Here is a 26311-nt window from a genome sequence, read left to right on the forward strand (position 1 = left end):
GCACCTACGTGGATGTGAACCGACAAGGTGGTAGCAAGCTGGATGAGCCACAGAGACAGATCATCAGTGAAGACCTCTTCACCTAGACGGCCATCGACGCAAGACTGTGAAAACCAGATCCTCTCCAATCTGACACTGTGATGGTCAGTGCAGTCCCCCGGATCCAGTCCGTACCAAGAGCAGATGGTGGATCAGCAAAAATGAGGAGAAAAGAAGTGAAAGGGAATTTTATCTCTTTGTCCTTTAAAGCAATGTTTTTGGAGTTTATATTTACAATAAATTATCTGAAAAAAAAATGTTTTCTCTATTTTCCTGTACATTTATATGGGAGTAAGGATGATCACAAGCTTCCCAGGTCATATTACAGTGTTGCCATACATTGAAGTGTTTACTGAATGTTTTATTTATCAGTAATTATCACATAAATGATGTCCAAATGAATGAAATCATTTTTGAAATGACAAAGTAATATTTTATTAAATTTATATTACTGATTATTGATATTTTATTCAAAGTTTACTTTAAATATATTTCGGCTGTAGTTGTGTTCTAAAACTTATGGTACAAAAAATTTTACATTTATTTATTAAATCATCCCAAATTGTATCAACATTTTTAAAAGGCGTATAACTGTTTAATGATACTGTAACAATGACAAACAAAAAGAGTTATTTGATCATGACCAAACTCTTATTTTTCAATCAGTCATAGCCAATTATTCATTATTCTTTTTTTTTTTTTACATTTTTATTCTTATAGTTAGGCCGTGTTCACACTTGGCGTCCTTTTCCAAACTGCCAGCGTCTGTTTTACATTCTAATCCTATGGAGTAAACCGTCTTTTCAAAAAAGCCCTGAGCGCTTTTTTAAACGCCACCGCCGGCGTCTTTTTCTGCAGCTCAGAGCTTCTTTTTAAGTTGAAAAAAGTTGAACTTTTTTGAAGAAAACGCCCTACGTCAAGCGCTTTTTTGACAGCTGACCAATGACAAGCGAGTAGCGGGACCTATCGTTTCCATAACAACAAAAACAACAAGAAAAAAAAACTGGAGAAGTTGCCGGTAAATAAACTTATCGTACTAGTTTCGGAGCACAAGGAGTAAACAACTCTATCATAATATACATCACAAAGAGGCTCTTTCTCGACATTCCTTCACCACACAGCACTACGCTACTGTTGCAGCTGTTGTTATAGCAACTAAAGACGCACTCGGCTGCTTTTTGTAACAGAACGCTGCCAGCTTTTTTTTTTACTAAAAAAACGCCCTAGTCAACTTTTTCTTGTCAAAAAAGACGCCAAGTGTGAACGCGGCCTTATGTTGCATGTGCAGAAAACAGAATAATACCTCTTAACAATACTTTCTACATGGCACTAGTGCATTCATTGCAAGTGCAAAAGAACAGAAAGCAGAAAACAATACACATAAATAAAACTTTATCCCCTTTCTTTTTTGGACTCTTATGGATGGCACAGAGCTTGAAATGATCTCTATCAGGCGACAACAATCTGGCCACTGGGCACGTGGGGCAGCGGTGGTGAATGTCTGCCTCTTCACGCTCTCCACCCCGAAATCCAGCAGGTTCTGCCAACTATATTGCTCACCTAAGCAGAGAGAACATATAATACAAGGCAAATGAGAAAACAAAACAAGTGGTAGTGTTAACATATGACAGGTCAAGAAGAGAAACTGACCTGATAGTTGGTGAGAGCCAGAGATGGCTGATTCCTGAGCTCCACAAGATACTCTGCAAGGCTGTCCACTTTGTCCAGCACACCAGCACTATCCAAAGCCTGTGAGAAAAATACAACAAAAAGAAAAAAATGAAATCAACAACATTATGAGTACAGTGAAGTGGGACAAAAAAAAAACAAAAAAAATAAATATATATATTTTTCTAGATGTTTTTTTTTTTTTGTCAACTTCAGACAAAAAGCTACAGGTCAGCACAAATTATTATGTTTTCCCTAGAAATTTTACAGTATTACATAAAACATAATTACATACATACATTAAACGAGACATTTACATACCACAGACTTGTCAGGAGATGCTGAGGCACCTGGCGTGGAGGAGGCATCAGGCTGAGTGGAGGACAGAGAGAAGCTTGGGTCATCAGTAAGACTCGACTCAGTAATGTCAAATGTTTGGTCCACCCTGAAGCCCTCGTCTTCTTCATTCTCACCTTCATCCACATCCTCCAGCATGTTCTCTGTCTCTTCTGAGTCAGGGTCCACTACCAGGGGATGTCCAGTCTGACGCAGGAGGTAGTCAACACCAAGCAGTTCTCCTATGAAAAAAATAATAATAAAAGAAAACACACAAATACAGGATCAGTCAAAAGTTTGGACACATTACTATTTTTAATGTTTTTGAAAGATGTGTCTTATGTTCATCAGTCCTGCATTTATTAAATAGAAAATATAAAAAACATTAATAATATTATAAAATGTTAATACAGTTTAAATTTACAGTTACATGTACTTTAAATTAAATTTTTTTTGTCATCAACGCTGAATAAATTTAGCAATCATTTTAGAAATCAGTAAAAAGTTATATTAAGAACAGCATTAGAAATCAAATATAAAATCTTCTGTAACGATATATAGTACTGTTCAAAAAAATTTTTTTAAAGAAATTAATTCTGTTGTTTTTAACTTTTTATTCATCAATGAATTCTGCAAAACGTATCACAGTTTTCATTAAAAAATAAATACAAATATGCAGTACAAATTATATTGCTGTTTTTTCTGGATTTTGGATCAAATAAATGCAGGCTGAATGAGCAAAAGACACTTCTTTCAAAAACATTAAACACAGTCACGTGTAAAAATGTTTGACAAATAATGTACACATTCATATTCTACAATGAGATACAGGCAACTTTACCTTCTGGCAGAGGTTGTACCACTTCTGCTGCCGTGGTGCTGTTCTGTTGCCTCCAGACGGACGAACCCCAGAGCTGGCAAAAGTCCTCAACCTGGCCATCCACTCGCCAACACCCATGGCCTTGTGGCTCTTTGGCTTAGTGCTCATCTAAATATAATAGGAAAATAATAGTTAGTAATGTGCATTTTTAAATCCAAATCAAACTTTAAATAGAATAGATGTGTTTACTATGCAAAACTACAGGCAAATGGTGTTTTATATGTGAGATTATAGGTTAATGATGGAAACAAAACATGATTACTACACTTTCACTATAGTAAAAGCATGGTAAATTACTTGATTATTTATAGTAAGACTGTGTTTACACTTAAAGAACGAGTAAACTGAGTTTAATAAGTACGATTACAGGCACAATTATGTTTAATATGTGAGATTTTAGGCAAGTCATGAAAAGAAAACATGATTACTACACTTTCACTATAGTAAAGCCATGGTAAATGACGACAAACACAAGCACAACGTTTTTTGTTGTTGCTGTTCATTCAGATTTTCATTTATAGTAAGACTGTGTTCATACAGTTGTAATCGATCAGCCAAAAACACAACATGGTTACTACGCTTTCACTATAGTAAAAACAAGGTAGATTGTCATAAGGGATGACTGCACTTACTGCTGAAACGCGTTTTTTCCCCCATTTAAATCGAACTTAAGAAAGTGCAAATAGACTTTAGAAAGTAAGATTTCATTTAAACTGTTTCATTATGGGCAATTCGCGAGTCAAAAGTTTGTGATTTGTCATTGTAAACAGAGAGGAGGAAAGTAGAAAACATGTATTACTTACATTGAAAAGTTATCCTATATTCCGTTCGTCTGATTTTTGAACCTGACTTAGAATGAAACTAAGCGCGGTGAGTGGCTCTCAACAATGGAGCTCGAGTGATGCGATTGGCGCCTCGTCCATTCTCACAATGGACGGCGAGCGACGCGATTGGACGAGGAGACGGCCGCGGAAACAGACGATCCTGCTCAGCCTCTGGTGCTTGCTGCCGCCGTAAAATCGGTGTAAAAGCAAGGGTTAGGGTTAGTGTTAGGGATTAGAATCACTCGCACTAACAGGCTTAGAGCAGGCTTAGAGTTTTCTTCTGTCAGTTTTGACCCGATCTGTTTTTGGGAAGGGCAGTTTGACCCAGCAGTGCGGGCCAACAACACGTTCTGTTTTGCCGCGTGAAGGCGGTTCAATGCTTTGGACACCGTATGGTTGAGATGTGATTTTCCACCAATTTGGGGCACCTTTCTCAAGGAAATCACGGATGATTTCAGGGGAAATGGCAAACTGCTGTAGCGTTTGGCTAATAAGCTAAAGCTACAAAGGATGTACCGGTGCCCCGCCGTCCGAGCAGAATCCACATTCGGCCGTAATCGGAGGTTACTAATAACGTTCGATTGTGTCTCATAGGGATTTTAATGCAGGGCCTCAGTGGAAAACAGACCCTCGGCGGCTGAAACAAAAGACGAAGAAGGCATCCACATGCACATGATTCGGGAGTGTTAAACAAAGACACCACGCAAGATGACTGTGGCTGAGTAATGCACTTATTTGTATATTTTTGTACTTTATTTTTTACATGGGCTTACTGTACGCAAGTGGCAAATGCATCCGATTTCTGTTTGTTTTTACAAGTGCTACGTGTAAATGCACAAGATTTCTGTTTTCTCTTTTTATACAAGTGCTAAATGCACAGGTTTTCTTTGTTTTGCAACATGCATTTAGCCTACACTGAACAATAAATATTTATTTCTCCAGCTTTGTGTCCTGAGGATTGTGTTTTCTATTTTTCTACGTAGTGTTTAGTGTCTGTTCAGTAGTGTTTTTAATTTTGATTGACTTGGGGCACGATTTGACAACTTAGTTCAGTTTTGAGCATGGATTGAACTGTTTTGAGGTGAAAGTTTGGTTTTGCAAGAAGAGTCTGAGGTTTTGTGAATGTAGCTTGAAAATTGGGTTTTGTGTTCACAGTTTAGAGAAAAGGAGAGCAGCTTTCAAGAAATGTGTCTTAGCAATCGAGAAAAACTGTATTATCAGCTGAGATATATTGATATTGTTTTTGAACTGATATCATTGCAGAAGCAGAGGTTTTTATACTGTATCTAAAGTTTGGAATATTGTTTTTGCTATTGTGGGATGTTGTGTGTTAACATTCGTAAATACTAGGGATGTAACGGTATCAAAATTTCACGGTACGGTAATACCTCGATATGAATGTCACGGTACGGTATTTATTGAATCATTTACAGGAAAAACAAAACTAATGAAGAGACTCGAAAAAAGTGCCAGAAGTGCTTATTAAACAGTTTACATGAACACTGAACATATCAATGGCACACAATTAGCCATCTATCACTTTGAAACAGGAACTTCAATTTTAATAACAACAAATTATTAAACCATGTAAAAAAAATTAAAGTTTCAATTTAGTATTCTTGAAAACTATGAAAAAATAAAAATAGCAGCCTATATTGCAGTTGGCCCATGTGCTGAATGAGTATTTGAGAACAATCACCTCATTCACTCACACACTCACTTATTCAGACAGAGACATGTTTTTTTTAAAGTAAAATAGGCATATTAACATTATCTGGTAAAAGCTGGGATCTCTGGGCATTTACAATGTCCCCTGCAACAGAAAAAACCCTCTCACTTGGGACCAGAGTATGTGAGCGGAGTGGAGCGGCAACAATTTCCCCTCCGTGCTCTGTGCTTTTAATAATCGCCCCGCTCCAGCTTCCAAGCTAATAACATCAGCATTAAGATAGTATAATTGCTGCTTTATGCAGTACAAAGTTTGTAATGAAAATAAAAATACATTTTTCGTCAGTTATGTTTATGGATCGCTGCATTTCTTACAGATTTCTGCTCATTCGAAATCGGATACCATTACATTTGTTTAACAGAGTGATTGCATGTGAATAAGTGCTGTCCCTGTTTAAATGATGCTTTCACCTGAAAATATTAAGTATCTAGGAAGAACATACTTGTGAACTATAATTTACCGCTCATATGATGTCCATTGCCGTTATCGTAGCCTTCACATTATTTCTGATTTGAGTGATCCATCTCTATCAAGCGAAATATGTTTAGCATGTGAATTCCTGCTTAATATGCAGTTATATTACGGACCGTTGGCATGAGTTGTTCTCATGATGGAGCTGTCTTGGAGCGAGTTAAAACCACGACGCTCCGACTTTTCAAACATCCGCTCCTCCCTCCATTCAGAATCACACCGCTTCACTCCAGTCCGCTCACATAAGGTGCGTTCGACTTAATGCGGCGCCGAAAGAAATCGGCTGCCGCCTTACAAAACAATGCATTCTGGTAAGATCATTTGTCCGACTTTGATCGGCGCTGCAGCCGCCTTTCGATCACGTGTGCCATCAAAGTAACGTGAGAGCAAAACGAGAGCAGTCGCAGAGGTCAGGCGCTGCAGTTGCTTAAAACCGACTGCGAAAGCCTTGATGACGACACACTTTATTCTCATTGGTCAGATTATGTGATGACAAGCACGTCGTGTGCTGCGTGTTTTTCTTAAAAAAGTTCACGTGTGTAATCAATCTTTATATCGAATATCTGATATTCAAACAAAACATTATTGATAAAAATGAAGACTAGGCGATATGGTAAATATATATTCTTATTGTATAAGAGTTAAAAAAAAAAAAAAAACTGGTCAACCAGAGGCCGTTTTTTAATGGATGTTGTGAGAGGCTTCACTACACTGAATAAACTGCTTATAAAAATTGAAAAATGTCCTATAGCTAACTACAAAACCAAGATACAAATAATAAGCGTCATATTTCATTACATTAAAGTAACTCACATACTTGATATGATCAACAAAAAAGCAAAACGATTGTAGCATATAGAATAAATGATAGGGTAACTTTTTTCTTTTATTTATTTATCTTATGTAGTTTCATTTCTTCTTTTTCTTTATTCCTTTTTTTTGTGTATGTTTGAAATACAGTCTCATCGTCTATAAGTGTCCGACTTGACGGCCGTCTCTTCACTCCTCCCCCGACTGCAAGCGGCTGCTCTCGCCAGCCGGCGGCAGGCTAGTGTAGTGCATCTCGAACGCACCTATACTCTGTAGCGACAACAGACCGCAAAGGATGATGGCCACGCCTGGGCTGATGGGAATTGTAGTTCCCGCTACCTCCCGTTCGCTCCATTCGCCTGAGCAAACTTTTCTCAGAAGACCTATTGTTTTATCGAGCCATGCGACCACGGTAGTATCGAAAAAATTTGCTATTGCGGTACGACGGTATTTACAATACCGTTACATCCCTAGTAAATACTACAAAAATGATCCATAATTTTGTTGGGAGGTATAGCTTGTCTGTTAAGAAAATGTAAGCATTGTGAAAAGGTGTTCACTGACTGCATATTGGGTGAAAACGACATGAAATGTGTGAATGGTATGGCCACAAAAGACCGATGCTGTGCTAATTGTGTTTAAAGTTTTGAAAATGTGACAACTGGTTGGACAAACGCTTGTTAGCGACTGAAAAAAACTGTAAATAAATAATTCCAACAATACAATAATGAATATTAAATAAATAAAATTAAATATTAAATAAGTTTTTAAACAACAATAAATGAAAAGGTAAATAAAATGAAAATAAAAGTAAAAAACAAAAAGCAATAACTTCCCAGTTTGTTTTTATTTTGCAATTATTCCGACAATACTGTAATGAATGTTACATAAATAAAATTAAATATTAAATGCGTTTTCAAACAACAATAAATGCAAAGGCAAATAAAATTAAAATAAAAGTAAAAAACAAAAAGCAATCATTTGCCAATTTGTTTTTATTTTGCAATTGTGCCAACAGAATGGTAATGAATATTAAATAAATAAAATTAAATTTCATGCTTAAGCACTTTGATAAACTATGCAAATCAGCTAGTCTTTACACTCACAAAGTCAAGAACAGATCGCTTGACCTCAACATAATTGGAACACGCCACGAGGTCGAGAAAACAAGTCGGCGTTCCTTGCTTAATTGCTTTGATTCAATTTGCAAATCAGTCACGGTAAAGGGCTGTAGACTTTATACTATGGATGTCAAGAAGAGATCAACTGATGTGATTGGAACATGCAACCGTCTGATCTGGATTCAGCCATGCTTCCGTTGTACCCCAAGACACCACAAACCTATCTGGTGTTTCCTGCTTAAGCCACCTTTTGTCATCCTGCCTTCGATAGCTCAGCTGGTAGAGCCGAGGACTGTAGATGATACATTGGCTATCCTTAGGTCACTGGTTAGATTCCGGCTCGAAGGAGCTGGCTTTTGAATTCGGCACGTAGATGTTTCCACGATTTCTTCAGAGATTGCAGGGCAAGATATGAAAATGTAACATATCAAGAGGCAGATCTGTCACAGTACACAACGACAGGAATGGTTATTACATGAGATCTCAGGCTTAATAAAAATAACAGGTCAAGATACAAATCTATCACAGTACACTGGTGATTTTCAATCCTGATCCTGGGGACCCCCTGCTCTGGGCTGTGTTTCCCAAAAGCATTCCAATCCTTAATACAACGTAGACGCATTGAAACCAATAGAGTTACAATCAACTTAGGGTTACGATGACTCTGAAAACGTGGCCCTGCATATTTTGTCTGTCTCCTTTTTCTGACACAACCGAATGAGTTCATGGAGCTCTCTCCTAACGAACTAATGATCTGAATCAGGTGTGTTTAATAAGGGAGACATACAGAGCGGTTGGATTGGAAACCACTGCAGCACACAACGACAGGACCTCTTTTCACATTAGAAGTCAACAAGAAATCACTCTGACCTCAAGGTGATTTGGAGCCAGACGCGCTACCGTTGCGCCACGAGGTCCTGAACCCAGAGGAGATGTCTGGGTTTGTCATCCATTTTAAGACCAAAGCAAAACAAAGGATATGAAGTGACTGTAGAAAATGTGGAAGACGTGGAGGCGTTGGTGGAAGGATTAAAAATCAAGGAAACAATGTGTGAAGTTAAAAGGCTCCAAAATAGAGACTATGTTGTTTCGTTCATGCACCTGCCTGTTTATATAGACGATCGAGTGATTTTAGAAAAATTGGAAGGGTGGGGAGTTACCCCTATTTCGGGCATCAAAAGACGAGTGTATCCGGGCACGACCATTGAAGATGGAACGAGATTTATTAAGTCTAGTTTTCCTAAGGAGGTTGCCTCTCTCCCATATAGCACAAAGCTAGATACAGCTGAAGGATTTCAGTATATTTTAGGGTGATGCACAGCCATCAGATTAAAACCTGTCGGCTGTGTATGAGCCCTGAACATATCATGAAAGACTGCCCTGACTTTAAATGCTATAAATGTGAGGAGAGAGGACATTTTGCGAGAGAGTGTAACGCGGTGAGATGCCCGGATTGCCAAAAAGTTTTAACTAAATGTGAATGCTGGTTTGAGCAAGACGTGACTCATATGAACGGGCAGGTGCATGAACGAGACAACGCGTCGGAGGGGGAAGATGACGCTGTGCCAGAACGGAGTGAGGAGGGAGAGGAAATAAACGAAAGTTACGGAGAGCCGATTGAGTTGGAAAAACCAAGCGATGATAATTTACAAGGGGTGACAGAGATTGAAGATGAAAGAACTACTGATGGGAACACAGAGAGTATGATGGAGGAACAAGATAACAATGAACAGTTAAAGGAGATCCAAAATAAAGAGGATAAAGGAAATTCAGAGCAAACGGAGCAGGAGGAAGGACTACTGGAACAAGTGGATTCATCTGAAAGACTGGAAAAAGTGAAGGAAGGAAAAGAGGACTCAAACAGTACATGTGAAGGAAAAGAGAAAAGAACAGCGATCACAAATAGAAGAAGGCGTAAACTCAAGGTAAAACCAAACTTAGAAGGAATAAGGAAAAGTCTTGTGAACAAAGAGTTAGGGAAGAACAGATATGAAGTATTAAAAGAGGCAAGTGAAATGGACTAATGATATGTTTTTTTTAAGTGATTTAATTAATTTATTTTTCTTTTATCTTTTAATGGTTTTAGATTGTGTTAATTTTAATGCAAGAGGACTGATGGATATGGGTAAATTTACGAGAGTACAAGAAAAATGCAAATACCAAGATATTATTGCCTTACAAGAAACAAACTGGAATCAAAATGTGATGTTTGATATTAAGAAGAGGTGGGATGGAGGAGTTTTATATAACAATGGAGATGGGAGATCTGGGAGAGGTGTTGCTTTTTTAATGAAGGATGATGTGTTTAAAGAAAGTAAAATTGTGTATAAGGATTCAATAGGTAAATGTTTAATGATAGAGATGAAATATGAGGGGAAAATTTTGTGTTTGGTAAATGTACATGCACCTGGAGAAGGAAAAGAAAAAATATTTTTTTTCTGTTTTAAGAAATATTGTAAACAAGTACAAGGAAATAATAATGATGGGAGATTTTAATACTGTTTTTAGTAAACAAGATATGGCAGAAGAAATGGTTTTTAAAGGAGATATGGGGAGGAATGAATTAAAAATTCTAATGGAAGAAAATAATATAATAGATGTTTGGAGAGAAAGAAATGAAAGAAAAAAAGGATTTTCAAGGAGACAAATAGTAGGGAATTTTGTATGCCAAACTATAATCGACTTTATTTTATGCAAAAGAAGAATGGAGAATCTTATCGAAAAGATTAAGTACGAGGAAACCAGTTTCAGTGACCATAAGTTTTTATTTTTTAGCTTGGACGGGGGTAAAACGCAACAAGGACCGGGAGTTTGGATTTTAAATACACAGATTTTAAAAGATGAAGGTTATGTATTGAGAGTTAAAGAAATTATAGAGAAGGAAATGGAAAACAAATTGTATAAAGAGGATAAAAGAATATGGTGGGAAAACGTAAAATTTCTAATAAAAAGTTCTCTATAAAATATTGTAGTTTAACACAGAAGTGTAAAAGGTTCAAAGAAAGAGAAATAAAAGAGAGTATGGAAACGGAATTGAAAAAGGATATCAAAGATATAGAAAAGATAAAAGAAATGGAAGAGAAATGGAAAGAAATAGAAGAAAATAAATTTGAAGGAGCGAGGCTTAGGAGCAAAGCAAAATATGTGGTAGAGGGAGAAAAATGCACAAAGTTTTTTTTGATTTGGAAAAAAGAGAGGAAAAGCTGAAACAATAAAAGAAATAAGGGGAAAAATGGAGAAATTGTAGAAGCAAATGATAAGATCTTAGAGGAAATAAGGTATTTCTATGAGGATTTGTTTAGTGCAAGAGGAGTTCAAAAAGAGGAAGAAGAGAAACTGTTAAAGCTGATAAAAACGAAAGTAAACGAGAAAGATAAAGAAGAGTGTGATCAAGAAATTAGAGAAGAGGAGATCGAAAGAGCAATAGGAGAACTGAATAAAAGGAAAAGCTCAGGAATAGATGGATTGGGAGCTGAGTTTTATGTATGTTTTAAGGGAGTTTTAACAATGATTTTAAATGGGGTTTTTAAAGAGATTTTTGAAAAAGAAGAAATTAATGAAAGAACAGGGATGGGGTTAATGAAATTGATATATAAAAGAAAAGGGGAAAAAGTAGATTTAAAAAGTTTTAGACCTATTACGATGCTAAACACGGATCTTAAAATTTTAGCAAAGGTTTTAGCAAACAGATTAAAGGGAGTAATACCGAGTATAATTACGACAAACCAAGCGTATGGAGTCAAAGGAAGAGACATTGCGGATATAACAATGAGTATAAGGGATATGATATGGTACATGAAAGAAAAGAAAGAAGAGGGGTATATAATTAGTGTGGATTTTGAAAAGGCTTTTGATAGGGTTGAGCATGAGTATTTATTTGATGTTTTAAGGGAATTTGGTTTTGGAGAGATTTTTTCTAAATGGATTGAGATTTTATATAAAGGTGCGTTAACAAAGATTAAATGTAATGGTTTTTTAACAGATTGTTTTAAAATTACAAGATCGATTAGACAAGGGTGTCCGCTTTTGGCTCTATTGTATTCACTCGTGGCAGAACCGCTGGGACTATTAATAAAACAGAAGAAAGGAATAATAGGAATAGAAATCGAAAATAAAGAGGTAGAGGGGAAAATCTTTCAATATGCTGATGACACGACAATTATAGTTAAAACGAAGGAAAGTGTTAAAGAGGTCATGAAAGCTTTGAATGAATACTGTAGAGGATCAGGAAGTAAAGTAAACGAGGATAAGACAGTGTATATGAGATTTGGCAAAGCTATGGTTGTAACAGATTGTTTTGATTTTAAAGAAGTGGAGGAAATGAAGATTTTAGGAATTTTAATGGGGAAAAATTAAAAGAAAACAAGAGACGAAATGTGGGATCAGCTGATAATGGAGATAGAGCGGAGGTTAAACTTTTGGAAAATGAGAGCACTAAACTTGAAGGGAAAGGTTTTAATATGGAATGTCTTAATGATATCTAAAGTATGGTATGTTTTATATGTTACTGATATACCGGTGTGGATTGAAAAGAGGCTGAAGAAATGTGTTATGAATTTTTTATGGGACGGAAAACCGCCAAGAATTGCATATAATACGATTCTAGGAGAGGTGGAAAAGGGAGGTTTGAATTTAATGGACGTGGAGCAGCAGAAAAATGCTTTAAGAGTGAAAGTTGTAAAAAAATACTTAAACGAAGAGAATAAAACACAATGGAAGAAAACAATGAAATACTTTTTGAACAAATGTGGGGATTTTAAAATGGGAGACGACGTATTGTGGATGAAAACTAAAATGTGGATGACTGAAGGACTACCAAATTTTTACCGAGAAATGTTTAGCGCATGGGGAAAGTTTTTATCGAAAATTGAGTATGAACCACGTGGAAGAGAAGCAATTTTAAACCAACCTTTGTTTTTAAATCAAAACGTTTTAAAACAAGGGAAAGAACTGTTTTTTAGGAAATGGATGGGAGTAGGTATCACAAAAATAAGAGATGTCTTATATGAATTTAAAGAAGGTTTTTTAAGTACACAATATATTGTGGACACGATGGAGGAAGCAAAGGAAGAATACAATGTACAGGAATTAGAAAATAAGTATGAAGATATAAAGAATGCAATACCTAAAGAATGGATTGAAAGAGTTAACAATGCAGAAGAAGACTCAAAAGACAAAAACATTTCTGTAAGAGTGGGGGAAAATCTGCATGTGTTTAAAGATTGTACTGTCAGGATCTTATATGCTGTTTTTAGAGATGATTTGTTTAAAGAACCGATTGTAAATAAGTACTGGGAAAGAAAATTCAAAGATTTAAAGAAAGAATGTATATGGAGAAACATGAGAGGGAAATGTGTGGAGATAAAGTTGGAATGTTTAGACATAAAGTGATTTTCACTGACTCTGTTTTATATAAGATTGAAAGAGAACAAACTGCTGTTTGTAAAGTGTGCCAAAAAGAAGTGGAATGGATTTTACACATGTTTTTATACTGTAAAGAATTGGAGGGATTTTTAAAGAAATGTAAAGAAGTGGTTAAAGGTTTGACAGAGGGGTGGGACGAAAATGTAATGGAATGGGACAGAGTGATGATGTTTGGATGGGAAAAGAAGGGAAAAAACAAAAAGTTAATAAACTTATGGATAAGTTTAATGAAAAGTGCAATATGGGAAAGAAGAAATGTGGCTAAAAAAGAAAAAGTGGTTTTAGATGTTTGGACTTTGTTTAAAAGAAAAACAGAACTGTACATTAAAACACTGCATGGGTATTTTAAATGTGAAAACAGATTGAATGAATTTTATCATGTCTTTACACTTCAAGTTTATCAAGTTTTAAAGGATCTTTTGTGGACGCTGCCAGAACGTGAAAACGATTAAATGTGAAAATGATTGTATTTATTTTCTGATTAAATTATTTGGGTTTACAATAACATTTTTTTTTTTTTCCCACGTTTGTTGTGCCTTAAAAGATTTGATGTGGAAACTGACAGAAGATTCTGGAATTCTGAATGTATGTATAAGGAATGTGCAGTGAAAATGTTTTGTTTATGAAAAACTTTTACTTTTATTGTATTTTTAATGTTTGAAATTTCTTAATAAAAAAAAAAAATGGATAACGCGTCTGACTACGGATCAGAAGATTCTAGGTTCGACTCCTTGCTTGCTATGATTTTATAATATATACTATAATTTTATATGTTAAGTATAATAAAAAAAAAAAAAAAAACTAACACAACCATACCTGTAGTATTGCGAGAACCACTGTCAATTGAATTGCTCTCTCAGTCGAAAATGGCCTCTACGCAAAGGTTTTCTGTCAGTGAGATTTTGTCACAGGTGTTTTACAGTGAAAGTTGGGGGGTGTTTCAGAGTGTTGTTAAGTAATCAACAAAGACATCAATTACTTTAAGCAACGGTAAACTTTCGTCACCACAACAGAAGACCCGCCTCTCCATTCAATCGATTGGACAATGGAAAAGAACGCGAATGACGTTGGGCATTTTTGCGCTCAGAGTTGATTTTTTTTTTTTCAACTTCAGGCGCTCAGAGCGCTCCTGCAAAAACGTGAGGCGCCGGGGGCGCATAAACAGCGCGCAGAGCGCTCACTGCCAACAGAAAACCATTCAAAACAGGCGCCTCCAACGGCAAAAACGCGTTCGGTGTGATCGCCGCCTAATCCAAATTTTTGCGTAATGCAGTTTAAAATCTTTTTTTTTTTTACACGGACAAGGCTTTCACTGACCAGTTCCCCTATGGTCTAGCGGTCAGGATTCCTGGTTTTCACCCAGGCAGCCCGGGTTCGACTCCCGGTATGGGAGGGCGGGCTCCTTTTTGCTACCAGTCAGGATTCCTGGTTTTCACCCAGGCGGCCCGGATTCGACTACCGGTATTGGAAGGCGGGCTCTTCTTTGCTTGCCTCTTCAAAACGGTCCGCACGTCTTTCTGCGTCGAAAGCCATTTTTTGGCCAGCAGTCGAGCTGCAGAAATATAATAGGCCGAGGTTGGGACCTCACAGATCCGTGCCTTCGATAGCTCAGCTGGTAGAGCTGAGGTTGGGCATTTTTCCGCTCAGAGTTGATTTTTTTTTTTCAACTTCAGGCGCTCAGAGCGCTCCTGCAAAAACGTGAGGCGCCGGGGGCGCATAAACAGCGCGCAGAGCGCTCACTGCCAGCAGAAAACCATTCAAAACAGGCACCTCCAACGGCAAAAACGCGTTCGGTGTGATCGCCGCCTAATCCAAATTTTTAATAGGCCGAGGTTGGGACCCCACAGACCCGTACCTTCGATAGCTCAGCTGGTAGAGCGGAGGACTGTAGGCAGGAGAGTTGGACATCCTTAGGTTGCTGGTTTGACTCCGGCTCGAAGGAGGTAGTTTTTCACGTGCCCACCTTTTTTTTGGGGGGGGCGGCCATCTGAAAGCGACCAACAGAGCTTGATTTCACAGTTCGCCGTTGGGGGGAGGGGGGAAAAAGCGCATTGCCTGACCGGGAATCGAACCCGGGCCGCGGCGGTGAGAGTGCCGAATCCTAACCACTAGCCGAATCCTAACCACTAGACCAACAGGGAAGAGCATATCTAACGCGGCCCTGCTAATAAAATGAGAACAAGCAGACAGCAATACATGCTTCTGTCACGTCGAAAACCAACAAGTCGGGCGCAAGCACGAGGTATCCTAGACGGTGGGCCAGTGGCGCAATGGATAACGTGTCTGACTACGGATCAGAAGATTCTAGGTTCGACTCCTGGCTGGCTCGCTCTCTGCTTTTTGCGTAATGCAGTATGGTTTTGATGTCACGGGCTTGCCGAAATGTTGCCCTATTCCTACGTGCCACCCGGTCTCTGAGGAAAAGTTGGACACGAAATTAAATCCGAACTAGCCAAAAATCAGCAACTTACCCGGTTAAAAGCGTGTCTCAGTTTCATCGTTAATCTCATGCTTTTTTCATTTCTGAACCTTGACAGATCGGCAATAGGCTGTTTTTCCTTGAGATAACGGGTTACAATGCAAGACCACGCTTGTTTTTTCAAATGCATGGCATGAGTATTTTTCGAATCTTTTTTTCTTACCCGGACAAGGCTATCACTAAGCAGTTCCCATATGGTCTAGCGGTCAGGATTCCTGGTTTTCGACTCCCGGTATGGGAAGGTGGGCTCCTCTTTGCTTGCCTCTTCAAAACGGGCCGCACGTCTTTCTGCGTCGAAAGCCATTTTTTGGCCAGCAGTCGAGCTGTAGAAACATAATAGGCCGAGGTTGGGACCCCACAGACCCGTGCCTTCGATAGCTCAGCTGGTAGACGAACTTATTTAGGTTTAAATAAAAACACCAAACGCGTATTTTAGTTTTAAGCAACGACAAAAACAGCTGTCCTGTCAGTCAAATCAAAGGATTATAGCGCGAGTGCTCTAAAATCTTAGTTTTTGCTGTTAAGTAAACTGTCATATTAGCAGAAACATAAATAATACAGCTCCGGGTTACCCACAATAGACACCAAAGGTTTCTCCTCCATTTCTTGCAGTCTCCGGACTTTTTAAGCAACGGTAAACTTTCGTCACCACAACAGAAGACCCGCCTCTCCATTCAATCGATTGGACAATGGAAAAGAACGCGAATGACGTTGGGCATTTTTCCGCTCAGAGTTGATTTTTTTTTTTCAACTTCAGGCGCTCAGAGCGCTCCTACAAAAACGTGAGGCGCCAGTGGCGCATAAACAGCGTGCAGAACGCACACTGCCACCAGAAAACCATTCAAAAGAGGCGCCTCCAACGGCAAAAACGTGTTCGGTGTGATCGCCGCCTAATCCAAATTTTTGCGTAATGCAGTTTAAAATCTTTTTTTTTTTACACAGACAAGGCTTTCACTGACCAGTTTCCATATGGTCTAGTGGTCAGGATTCCTGGTTTTCACCCAGGCAGCCCGGGTTCGACTCCCGGTATGGGAAGGTGGGCTCCTTTTTGCTACCAGTCAGGATTCCTGGTTTTCACCCAGGCAGCCCGGGTTCGACTCCCAGTATGGGAAGGCGGGCTCCTTTTTTCTACCAGTCAGGATTCCTGGTTTTCACCCAGGCGTGCCCGGGTTCGACTCCCGGTATTGGAAGGCGGGCTCCTCTTTGCTTGCCTCTTCAAAAGGGTTTGCACGTCTTTCTGCGTCGAAAGCCATTTTTTGGCCAGCAGTCGAGCTGCAGAAACATAATAGGCCGAGGTTGGGACCTCACAGATCCGTGCCTTCGATAGCTCAGCTGGTAGAGCTGAGGTTGGGCATTTTTCCGCTCAGAGTTGATTTTTTTTTTCAACTTCAGGCGCTCAGAGTGCTCCTGCAAAAACTGATATGTAATATATGTAAGTTTTAGAACATAACTACAGCCGAAATATATTTAAAGTGCAAAAACTTTGAATAAAATATCAATAATCAGTAATATAAATCTTATAAAATATTAATTTGTCATTTCAAAAATGATTTAATTCATTTGGACATCATTTATGTGATAATTACTGATAAATAAAGCATTCAGTAAACACTTCAATGTATGGCAACACTGTAATATGAACTGGGAAGCTTGTGATCATCCTTACTCCCATATAAATGTACAGGAAAGTAGAGAAAACATTTTTTTTTTTTCAGATAATTTATTGTAAATATACACTCCAAAAACATTGCTTTAAAGGACAAAGAGATAAAATTCCCTTTCACTTCTTTTCTCCTAATTTTTTTCTTTTCTCTCTCTCTTTTCTTTCTTTTTCTCTTTTCCCCCTTCTCCCCCCTCCTTCCTTTTCTCCCCCCCCCTTAACAGACTATTGTTCCCCAGCTTTGGCGCAATCGGTTAGTGCGTTCGGCTGTTAACCGAAAGGTTGGTGGTTCGAGCCCACCCAGGGACGTGTGAAATGCCGGTGTTTTGCACGCGCGTCAGGTGTCCACTAGCGCCTATGCCATTCTTAGGGTTGCGAGGCACAGCTTTCTCAGGGCGTTTATCCTGTGCACCTTCAATAAGCTGGCTTCTTTTAAAAGAAGTCAGTGGCGGGTGTTTGGTGAACATTTTCACCAGCTCGAGTTTGCTGTGGCATGTGGATTCATTCTTTACTGATGATCTGTCTCTGGGGCTCATCTAGTTGACATGGTATCCGCTGACATTCGGCTGAAGGTGCTGATCCACCATCTGCTCTTGGTACGGACTGGATCCGGGGGACTGCAGTGACCATCTAATCGGAATACAGAATGGATATGGCGGCTACGGTGACCTCAGAATAAGAACAAACAGACTAATTTTAATGTAGATGCAAAAGATCCATGTTGCCACAGTGTCAGATTGGAGAGGATCTGGTTTTCACAGTCTTGCGTCGATGGCCGTCTAGGTGAAGAGGTCTTCACTGATGATCTGTCTCTGGGGCTCATCCAGCTTGCTATCACCTTGTCGGATCACATCCACGTAGCTGCAAGAAAAGGTCACGACCGTCACCGGTATTCTATCGCAGAGGCAATGTTGTAGCTTGTGTGGTTTATCTGAGGTGTGATCATTGCTGGTTGTAAACTTTCCCCGATATCCCATCTGGATGATTTGAAATACAGTCAGCTTCTCAGTTTTTGCCGGTCTCTCTGGACGCTTCTTGAAAAACAAAGTTTTGCTTCGTTTTGTTAGAGTGGCTGGTTGTTGGTCCTCGTCAAAGAGGTGTCTACAGATCATAGCGTGCCGGAGCCAGAAGATTTGTTGTTTTGTCAATATGCTCTCAAGACTTCGCTGCAGGTATCATTAAACTACAGCACAATCACAGCTCACCGCTACCCATCGTAAACAGGTTGGGCCTGTCTGTTCTGGTGGGCTCTCAGTGGTGCTAAATCATCAAATGAAGAGGACGGGATTCAAACCCACACAAACCAAGGTGAGCCTAGCACAACGGATTAGCCTTGCATCGCCTTAACCACTCGACCACCCCGTCACTTTCCGTGGTCCTTTTATTTAACACTCCCGATTCAGACCATCGGCTCATTAGTAGAGCACTCAGTGAACTGAACTGAGTGTGTCAGATAAGGAAGACACAAAAAGCGCAGAGTGGGGTCCCCAGGACCGAGGATTACTGCTAAAGGAGCCGAACGACGAGGATGGGATTCGAACCCACGCGTGCAGAGCACAATGGATTAGCAGTCCATCGCCTTAACCACTCGGCCACCTCGTCATTTTACGTGACATTTTTTATTTAGCACTCCTGATTCAGATCATCAGTTCATTAGTAGAGAACTCAAAGAACTGAACTGAGTGTGTTAGATAAGGAGGACACACAAAAAGTTTAGCATGGGGTCCCCAGGACCCGGATTAAGGTCCAGTGCTAAAGGAACCGAACGACAAGAATGGATTCCAACCATTGCACAGAGCAAAATGGATTAGCAGTCCATCGCCTTAACCACTCGGCCACCCCGTCCCCTTGCTGACCGAGATAGGCCATGCTGCGGACCTTTTCAGCTGCTGCTGCCGTGCTTTCAGCTGGCTGTTTTGAGCACAGAGGGAATAGTGAATGAGCCGTCTTTTACACACCTCTAATCTGTTCCGTAGAAACACGGTGCAGCAACCCGTGGCAGGAGACTGTTTGTGCGGCAGTTTAAAGCTTGCTACCACCTTGTCGGTTCACATCCACGTAGGTGCAGAAAAAGGTCACGACCGTCGCCTGCATTCTTTCGCAGAGGCAATATTGTAGCCTATGAGGTTTGTCCGAGGCGCGATCATTGCTGGTTGAAAACTTTACCCAATACCCCGCCAGGATGACTTGAAATACAGTTATCTTTGGCAATTTTTGCTAGCCTCTCTGGAGGCTTAGAGTTTTGTTGAGAAATATAGCCTTGTTTCGTTTAGGTTTTTTTTTCCTCGCCAAAAAAACGGTCTGCTGATGATAGTGCGCCAGAGCCAGAAGGTTTGTTGTTTTGTCAATATGTTCTCAAGACAAGTATCGTTAAACTGCAACGCAATTACAGCTCACCGTTACCCATCGTAAACATGTTGGGCCTGTCTGGTCCGGTGGCCTCTCAGTGGCGCTAAAGCTTCGAATGCGTGTCGAGCACAATGTATTAGCCTTCCACCGCCTTAACCACTGGACCACCTCGTCATCCGGCGGGGTTTCTTTATTTAACATTCCTGATTCATGTGCATGTGGATGCATTCTTCGTCTTTTGTTTCAGCCGCCGAGGGCCTGTTTTCCACTGAGGCCCTGCGCCAAACTCCCTATGAGACACAATCGAACGTTAGTAGTAACCTCCGATTACGGCCGAATGTGGATTCTGCTCGGACGACGGGGCACCGGTACATCCTTTGTAGCTTTAGCTTATTAGCCAAACGCTACACCAGTTTGCCATTTCCCATGAAATCATCCTTGATTTCCATAAGAAAGGTGCCCCAAATTGGTGGAAAATCACATCTCAACCATACGCTGTCCAAAGCATTAAACCGCCTTCACGCGGCAAAACAGAACATGTTGTTGGCCCGCACTGCTGGGTCAAACTGCGCTTCCCAAAAACAGATTGGGTCAAAACTGACAGAAGAAATCTCTAAGCCTGCTTTAAGCCCTACCCACGGGACGGGTTGACAGTCTCGCACAACGCGAGAGCCTCAGTTTCGCCTGTGTAATTTGGGGGCCAATGAAAACTGCATCCAACTAAAATTACAAACAAAATTTTAGGACTCTAATGATGTTTCAAATGTAACTTTTCTCATCTCTGTTGTTAGGTTGTAACCATCTCTGAGACTCAAAGTGTCAGAACTCGCCTAAGCTGGTTTTGCAAAATGGTGGTCAAGACTATACTTTCAGGGATCATTTCTATAGTTTCTAACTAGGAAATGTGTTTCAAAAGTGTAGTGTCTCCCAAACTACGATGATGAGCTTTGATACTCTTTTCTGAGCGTGAATCGGGTGTGGAGTAATGGTTTATTTCATATGCTCCACACCATTGATGAACGTTCTGTGTGGCATTTAAGCAGCATAGATGAAGAGAGTATGGTCAGAGTGGTCTCTGAAAAATGTAAATATCAGATTAAAAATCTTATGAGTCGTTATGATTGAGATTTTTTTTTTTTTTTTTTTACATTTTTGTTGGTGGGTGTCACCATCCTTGATATTCAGAATGTCAGGCTAAAATGTCAGCTGGTTCTATCAACTTAAAGTTGCCATAAAATGCATTGAGAGAATATTTTAATTTGTTCTTTGATATCTGCATAGAAGGTATATGGCATAGGAAAGGGCAAACAATCTCCAGAAACGGTTTTACAGGACCATTTACAACCCTAGGATTTGTCCCTAGAATGAAATGCTCTGTTATTGCCTTTTTTGGAAGCTTCATGAATATTAATGAGCTCTGCTCCGATTGGCTGTTTCACAGAGCTGCTCATCTCTATAGCTGGCACATTGATAAAAATATTTATTTAATTAGGAGCTCTAGCGGCTTTTAATATGTGGTTTGTTGAATCTGCCGTTTTGTATCGCAGACATTTTAGTCTCATTACTGTGATCCATGTGCTCTGTGTAAAGTTATAATGCAGAGGGAGCGCTTCTTACCACACAAGTTCAGCTGCTTCTCGGTGATACTCTGGATCTGTAAATCATTCGCCATCATCAGCGCAGTTATTTCTCCATCATTCACCATCATCAGCACAGTCATCTCTCTGTTTATGTGGTAAGTGATATCTTTTGTACTGCAATGTAACAGGCTAGCGCTAGCATTAAGCTAACCGTGTCCCTTCAGTGGCTTGCCTTGTTTTACTGATGTACTGACGTTACCGATGATTGGGCGATGCAAATGTTGGAGGCGTAACTATTAACGATCCCGGGACTGTTGCGTAACAGTCGGTGTTATGTTGGAACTGACATATAAATCTAGTGTTTGCAAAAGACCACCGAAATATAGAAGATTTATCCTTATCCTTATATAGATTTATCCTTGATTTCCATAAGAAAGGTGCCCCAAATTGGTGGAAAATCACATCTCAACCATACGCTGACCAAAGCATTGAACCGCCTTCACGCGGCAAGACAGAACATGTTGTTGGCCCGCACTGCTGGGTCAAACTGCGCTTCCCAATAACAGATTGGGTCAAAACTGACAGAAGAAAACTCTAAGCCTGCTCTAAGCACTACCCACGGGACGGCTCGACAGTCTTGCACAACGCGAGAGCCTCCGTTTCGCCTGTGTCATTTGGGAGCCGATGAAAACTGCGTCCGACCCGGTGAAGGAGACCACGACCAGCCCGGCTAGCTCAGTCGGTAGAGCATGAGACTCTTAATCTCAGGGTCGTGGGTTCGAGCCCCACGTTGGGCGGCTCTGTTGGCGCTCTTTCTTCCCAACAGGGTGGCGGGCTCCAGCGTGCCCATTCTCCGCACAGGCTAAGTGGATTTTGCGAGCTCCGGAAACATCTTTCAAAACAGCCTGTTAGTACGTGCGATTCTAATCCCTAACCCTAACCCTTGCTTTTACAACCGTGATCCCGCGGCAGCAGATGCGCAATGTCTGTCTCTGTGGCGCAATTGGTTAGCGCGTTCGGCTGTTAACCGAAAGGTTGGTGGTTCGAGCCCACCCAGGGACGTGTGAAATGCCGGTGTTTTGCACGCGCGTCAGGTGTCCACTAGCGCCTATGCCATTCTTAGGGTTGCGAGGCACAGCTTTCTCAGGGCGTTTATCCTGTGCACCTTCAATAAGCTGGCTTCTTTTAAAAGAAGTCAGCGGCGGGTGTTTGGTGAACATTTTCACCAGCTCGAGTTTGCTGTGGCATGTGGATTCATTCTTTACTGATGATCTGTCTCTGGGGCTCATCTAGTTGACATGGTATCCGCTGACATTCGGCTGAAGGTGCTGATCCACCATCTGCTCTTGGTACGGACTGGATCCGGGGGACTGCAGTGACCATCTAATCGGAATACAGAATGGATATGGCGGCTACGGTGACCTCAGAATAAGAACAAACAGACTAATTTTAATGTAGATGCAAAAGTTCCATGTTGCCACAGTGTCAGATTGGAGAGGATCTGGTTTTCACAGTCTTGCGTCGATGGCCGTCTAGGTGAAGAGGTCTTCACTGATGATCTGTCTCTGGGACTCATCCAGCTTGCTATCACCTTGTCGGATCACATCCACGTAGCTGCAAGAAAAGGTCACGACCGTCACCGGTATTCTATCGCAGAGGCAATGTTGTAGCTTGTGTGGTTTATCTGAGGTGTGATCATTGCTGGTTGTAAACTTTCCCCGATATCCCATCTGGATGATTTGAAATACAGTCAGCTTCTCAGTTTTTGCCGGTCTCTCTGGACGCTTCTTGAAAAACAAAGTTTTGCTTTGTTTTGTTAGAGTGGCTGGTTGTTGGTCCTCGTCAAAGAGGTGTCTACAGATCATAGCGTGCCGGAGCCAGAAGATTTGTTGTTTTGTCAATATGCTCTCAAGACTTCGCTGCAGGTATCATTAAACTACAGCACAATCACAGCTCACCGCTACCCATCGTAAACAGGTTGGGCCTGTCTGTTCTGGTGGGCTCTCAGTGGTGCTAAATCATCAAATGAAGAGGACGGGATTCAAACCCACACAAACCAAGGTGAGCCTAGCACAACGGATTAGCCTTGCATCGCCTTAACCACTCGACCACCCCGTCACTTTCCGTGGTCCTTTTATTTAACACTCCCGATTCAGACCATCGGCTCATTAGTAGAGCACTCAGTGAACTGAACTGAGTGTGTCAGATAAGGAAGACACAAAAAGCGCAGAGTGGGGTCCCCAGGACCGAGGATTACTGCTAAAGGAGCCGAACGACGAGGATGGGATTCAAACCCACGCGTGCAGAGCACAATGGATTAGCAGTCCATCGCCTTAACCACTCGGCCACCTCGTCATTTTACGTGACATTTTTTATTTAGCACTCCTGATTCAGATCATCAGTTCATTAGTAGAGAACTCAAAGAACTGAACTGAGTGTGTTAGATAAGGAGGACACACAAAAAGTTTAGCATGGGGTCCCCAGGACCCGGATTAAGGTCCAGTGCTAAAGGAACCGAACGACAAGAATGGATTCCAACCATTGCACAGAGCAAAATGGATTAGCAGTCCATCGCCTTAACCACTCGGCCACCCCGTCCCCTTGCTGACCGAGATAGGCCATGCTGCGGACCTTTTCAGCTGCTGCTGCCGTGCTTTCAGCTGGCTGTTTTGAGCACAGAGGGAATAGTGAATGAGCCGTCTTTTACACACCTCTAATCTGTTCCGTAGAAACACGGTGCAGCAACCCGTGGCAGGAGACTGTTTGTGCGGCAGTTTAAAGCTTGCTACCACCTTGTCGGTTCACATCCACGTAGGTGCAGAAAAAGGTCACGACCGTCGCCTGCATTCTTTCGCAGAGGCAATATTGTAGCCTATGAGGTTTGTCCGAGGCGCGATCATTGCTGGTTGAAAACTTTACCCAATACCCCGCCAGGATGACTTGAAATACAGTTATCTTTGGCAATTTTTGCTAGTCTCTCTGGAGGCTTAGAGTTTTGTTGAGAAATATAGCCTTGTTTCGTTTAGGTTTTTTTTTCCTCGCCAAAAAAACGGTCTGCTGATGATAGTGCGCCAGAGCCAGAAGGTTTGTTGTTTTGTCAATATGTTCTCAAGACAAGTATCGTTAAACTGCAACGCAATTACAGCTCACCGTTACCCATCGTAAACATGTTGGGCCTGTCTGGTCCGGTGGCCTCTCAGTGGAGCTAAAGCTTCGAATGCGTGTCGAGCACAATGTATTTGTTGTCTTGAAAATTCCCTTTTAGCTCTATTTCTTTTTCTCCAAACATCTATTAAGTTATATTTTTTAATCAGTTCAAATAATTCATTTCTTCCTCCATCCCTCCTAAACACCATACAATCACTAACATCTACTCTTTCTAATACAGTATTAAAATCACCCAACAAAAAAACATTTTGCCATCCTTCAATTAATACATTCAAATTCCTATAAAAAATTATCTTTTGTCCCTCTTCGTTTGGTGCATGTATGTTACATATTATTATTTCTTTATCCATCTTTATTAATTTTACTGCCATTATTCTCCCCTTCTTGTCAGAATATATTTCATTTATTTCTTTACTCACACCCCTTCTAATTAGTATTGCAACTCCCCTTTTTTTACTCTGATCATTGTTAAAGTAAATTTCTCCGTCCCAGATCTTTTTCATACCTTCCACAACCTCTTGATTCCAGAAAGTTTCTTGTAAACATAACACATCACAGTCCTTAATCAAATACACCAATCTCTGAAATTTCTCAGGTTTCGATAGTCCTCTTGCATTCAGAGATGCAATCCATAAAGAACTCATTAAAAGAAAGAGTTGAGTGTACAAACAACTACTCATCAATCTAATTCAGTTTCTCCCGACGCTACAAATGTGGAACCACTCATTTCAGCTCTTCTCTTTTCCATCATTTCATTACGCTCTTCTCTTCTTATTTTCTGTTTCTTAAGTACCTTTTCAATGTCTATAACACTTTTTACTCTTGTTTTTAAACCTTTGTTCAGTCTTTCCTTTATCTTGACTTCTGTTTCAATGCTCTTCTCCCCATTTCCTGTTTCTCTTACCTCATACTGCACTTTTGTTTCATTGTCCTCAGTTCTCTCTTTTCCATGTGTCTTTTGGTAGTCCACCTTGTTGTTCTCTTCAGGCTCCTTGTCCATCTCCATTTCACATGCTTTAGTCCCACTCCTTACTGCATTCTCCTCTAGGTTATACTCCTCCTCTTCTACATGAGTTTGTTTGTCATCTCCTCCTTCAGTCTGTTCTAATATTTGATTTGATGTTTCAGTTTGAGTGCCTCCCATCTCTTCCTGTATCTCCATATCCATTTCTTTATTTTCCTCATCGTCCGTCTCACATCTGCACCTTATCATTGCCCTGTTGCAGCCTTGGCACTGTGGAGCTGTACAGTCCCGCGCATAATGCCCCTGCTCCAGGCAATTCCTGCAGAGAAATTGAGGGCAGTCCTTTAGCTCATGCTCAGTACTTGTGCAGATCCTGCATGTTTTCCGTTGATTATCGTGGATTACTCTGAAATACTGAACTCCTTCCTCAGTCATAAATTTTGTTGTGTATGGTAAAGATGCCACCTCCTTTGGGAACTTTACTCTCAAAAAGCGTGTTCCATCTGCCACTATTGTTCCTGGGTGATATCTCCTTCTCACAGGAAGAATGGGAGTTACACCCCAACTGTTCAATTTTTGAATGATTTCCTCATCCTCTATGTAACTGGGCAAATTTAAAAAGGAGACCATTCTTTCCGTTGCACACAATTTTCTGATTTCACATATCTGACCATTTATCACAATTCCATCCAACATCACTTCACAGTCCATCTCATTTTCCATTGTCATTTCAAAGTCATTGTTTGTTTTCCTTCGAAGCCCAATAAGTTTGCCAATTCCCACTATATCTTCTACTGCTTTAATTATCA

The 26311-nt window shown here is 40.4% G+C and overlaps 1 protein-coding gene and 11 non-coding genes across 12 annotated transcripts in view; 11 read left to right on the forward strand and 1 right to left on the reverse strand.

The window, feature by feature from the left end:
* LOC141325733 (uncharacterized) overlaps positions 1 to 26311 on the forward strand; it is a 779461-nt gene that overhangs the window by 103582 nt on the left and 649568 nt on the right. The gene's annotated exons all lie outside the window — the stretch shown is intronic.
* Positions 14624 to 14695, forward strand: trnae-uuc (transfer RNA glutamic acid (anticodon UUC)). The gene has a single exon. It is a non-coding gene; the product is annotated as a tRNA-Glu (tRNA).
* Positions 15559 to 15631, forward strand: trnar-acg (transfer RNA arginine (anticodon ACG)). Its single transcript has one exon. It is a non-coding gene; the product is annotated as a tRNA-Arg (tRNA).
* On the forward strand, positions 16745 to 16816 carry trnae-uuc (transfer RNA glutamic acid (anticodon UUC)). Its single transcript has one exon. It is a non-coding gene; the product is annotated as a tRNA-Glu (tRNA).
* On the forward strand, positions 18333 to 18471 carry LOC141327105 (U4 spliceosomal RNA). The gene has a single exon (XR_012354421.1). It is a non-coding gene; the product is annotated as a U4 spliceosomal RNA (small nuclear RNA).
* Positions 18962 to 19043, reverse strand: trnas-gcu (transfer RNA serine (anticodon GCU)). The gene has a single exon. It is a non-coding gene; the product is annotated as a tRNA-Ser (tRNA).
* On the forward strand, positions 19534 to 19674 carry LOC141326994 (U4 spliceosomal RNA). The gene has a single exon (XR_012354318.1). It is a non-coding gene; the product is annotated as a U4 spliceosomal RNA (small nuclear RNA).
* On the forward strand, positions 20648 to 20863 carry LOC141326954 (small nucleolar RNA U3). Its single transcript, XR_012354283.1, has one exon. It is a non-coding gene; the product is annotated as a small nucleolar RNA U3 (small nucleolar RNA).
* Positions 22095 to 22167, forward strand: trnak-cuu (transfer RNA lysine (anticodon CUU)). Its single transcript has one exon. It is a non-coding gene; the product is annotated as a tRNA-Lys (tRNA).
* On the forward strand, positions 22359 to 22432 carry trnan-guu (transfer RNA asparagine (anticodon GUU)). Its single transcript has one exon. It is a non-coding gene; the product is annotated as a tRNA-Asn (tRNA).
* LOC141327106 (U4 spliceosomal RNA) lies at positions 23015 to 23153 on the forward strand. The gene has a single exon (XR_012354422.1). It is a non-coding gene; the product is annotated as a U4 spliceosomal RNA (small nuclear RNA).
* Positions 24216 to 24356, forward strand: LOC141327005 (U4 spliceosomal RNA). The gene has a single exon (XR_012354328.1). It is a non-coding gene; the product is annotated as a U4 spliceosomal RNA (small nuclear RNA).

Source organism: Garra rufa, chromosome 2, assembly GCF_049309525.1.
Source record: "Garra rufa chromosome 2, GarRuf1.0, whole genome shotgun sequence".
NCBI classification, from domain to species: domain Eukaryota; kingdom Metazoa; phylum Chordata; class Actinopteri; order Cypriniformes; family Cyprinidae; genus Garra; species Garra rufa.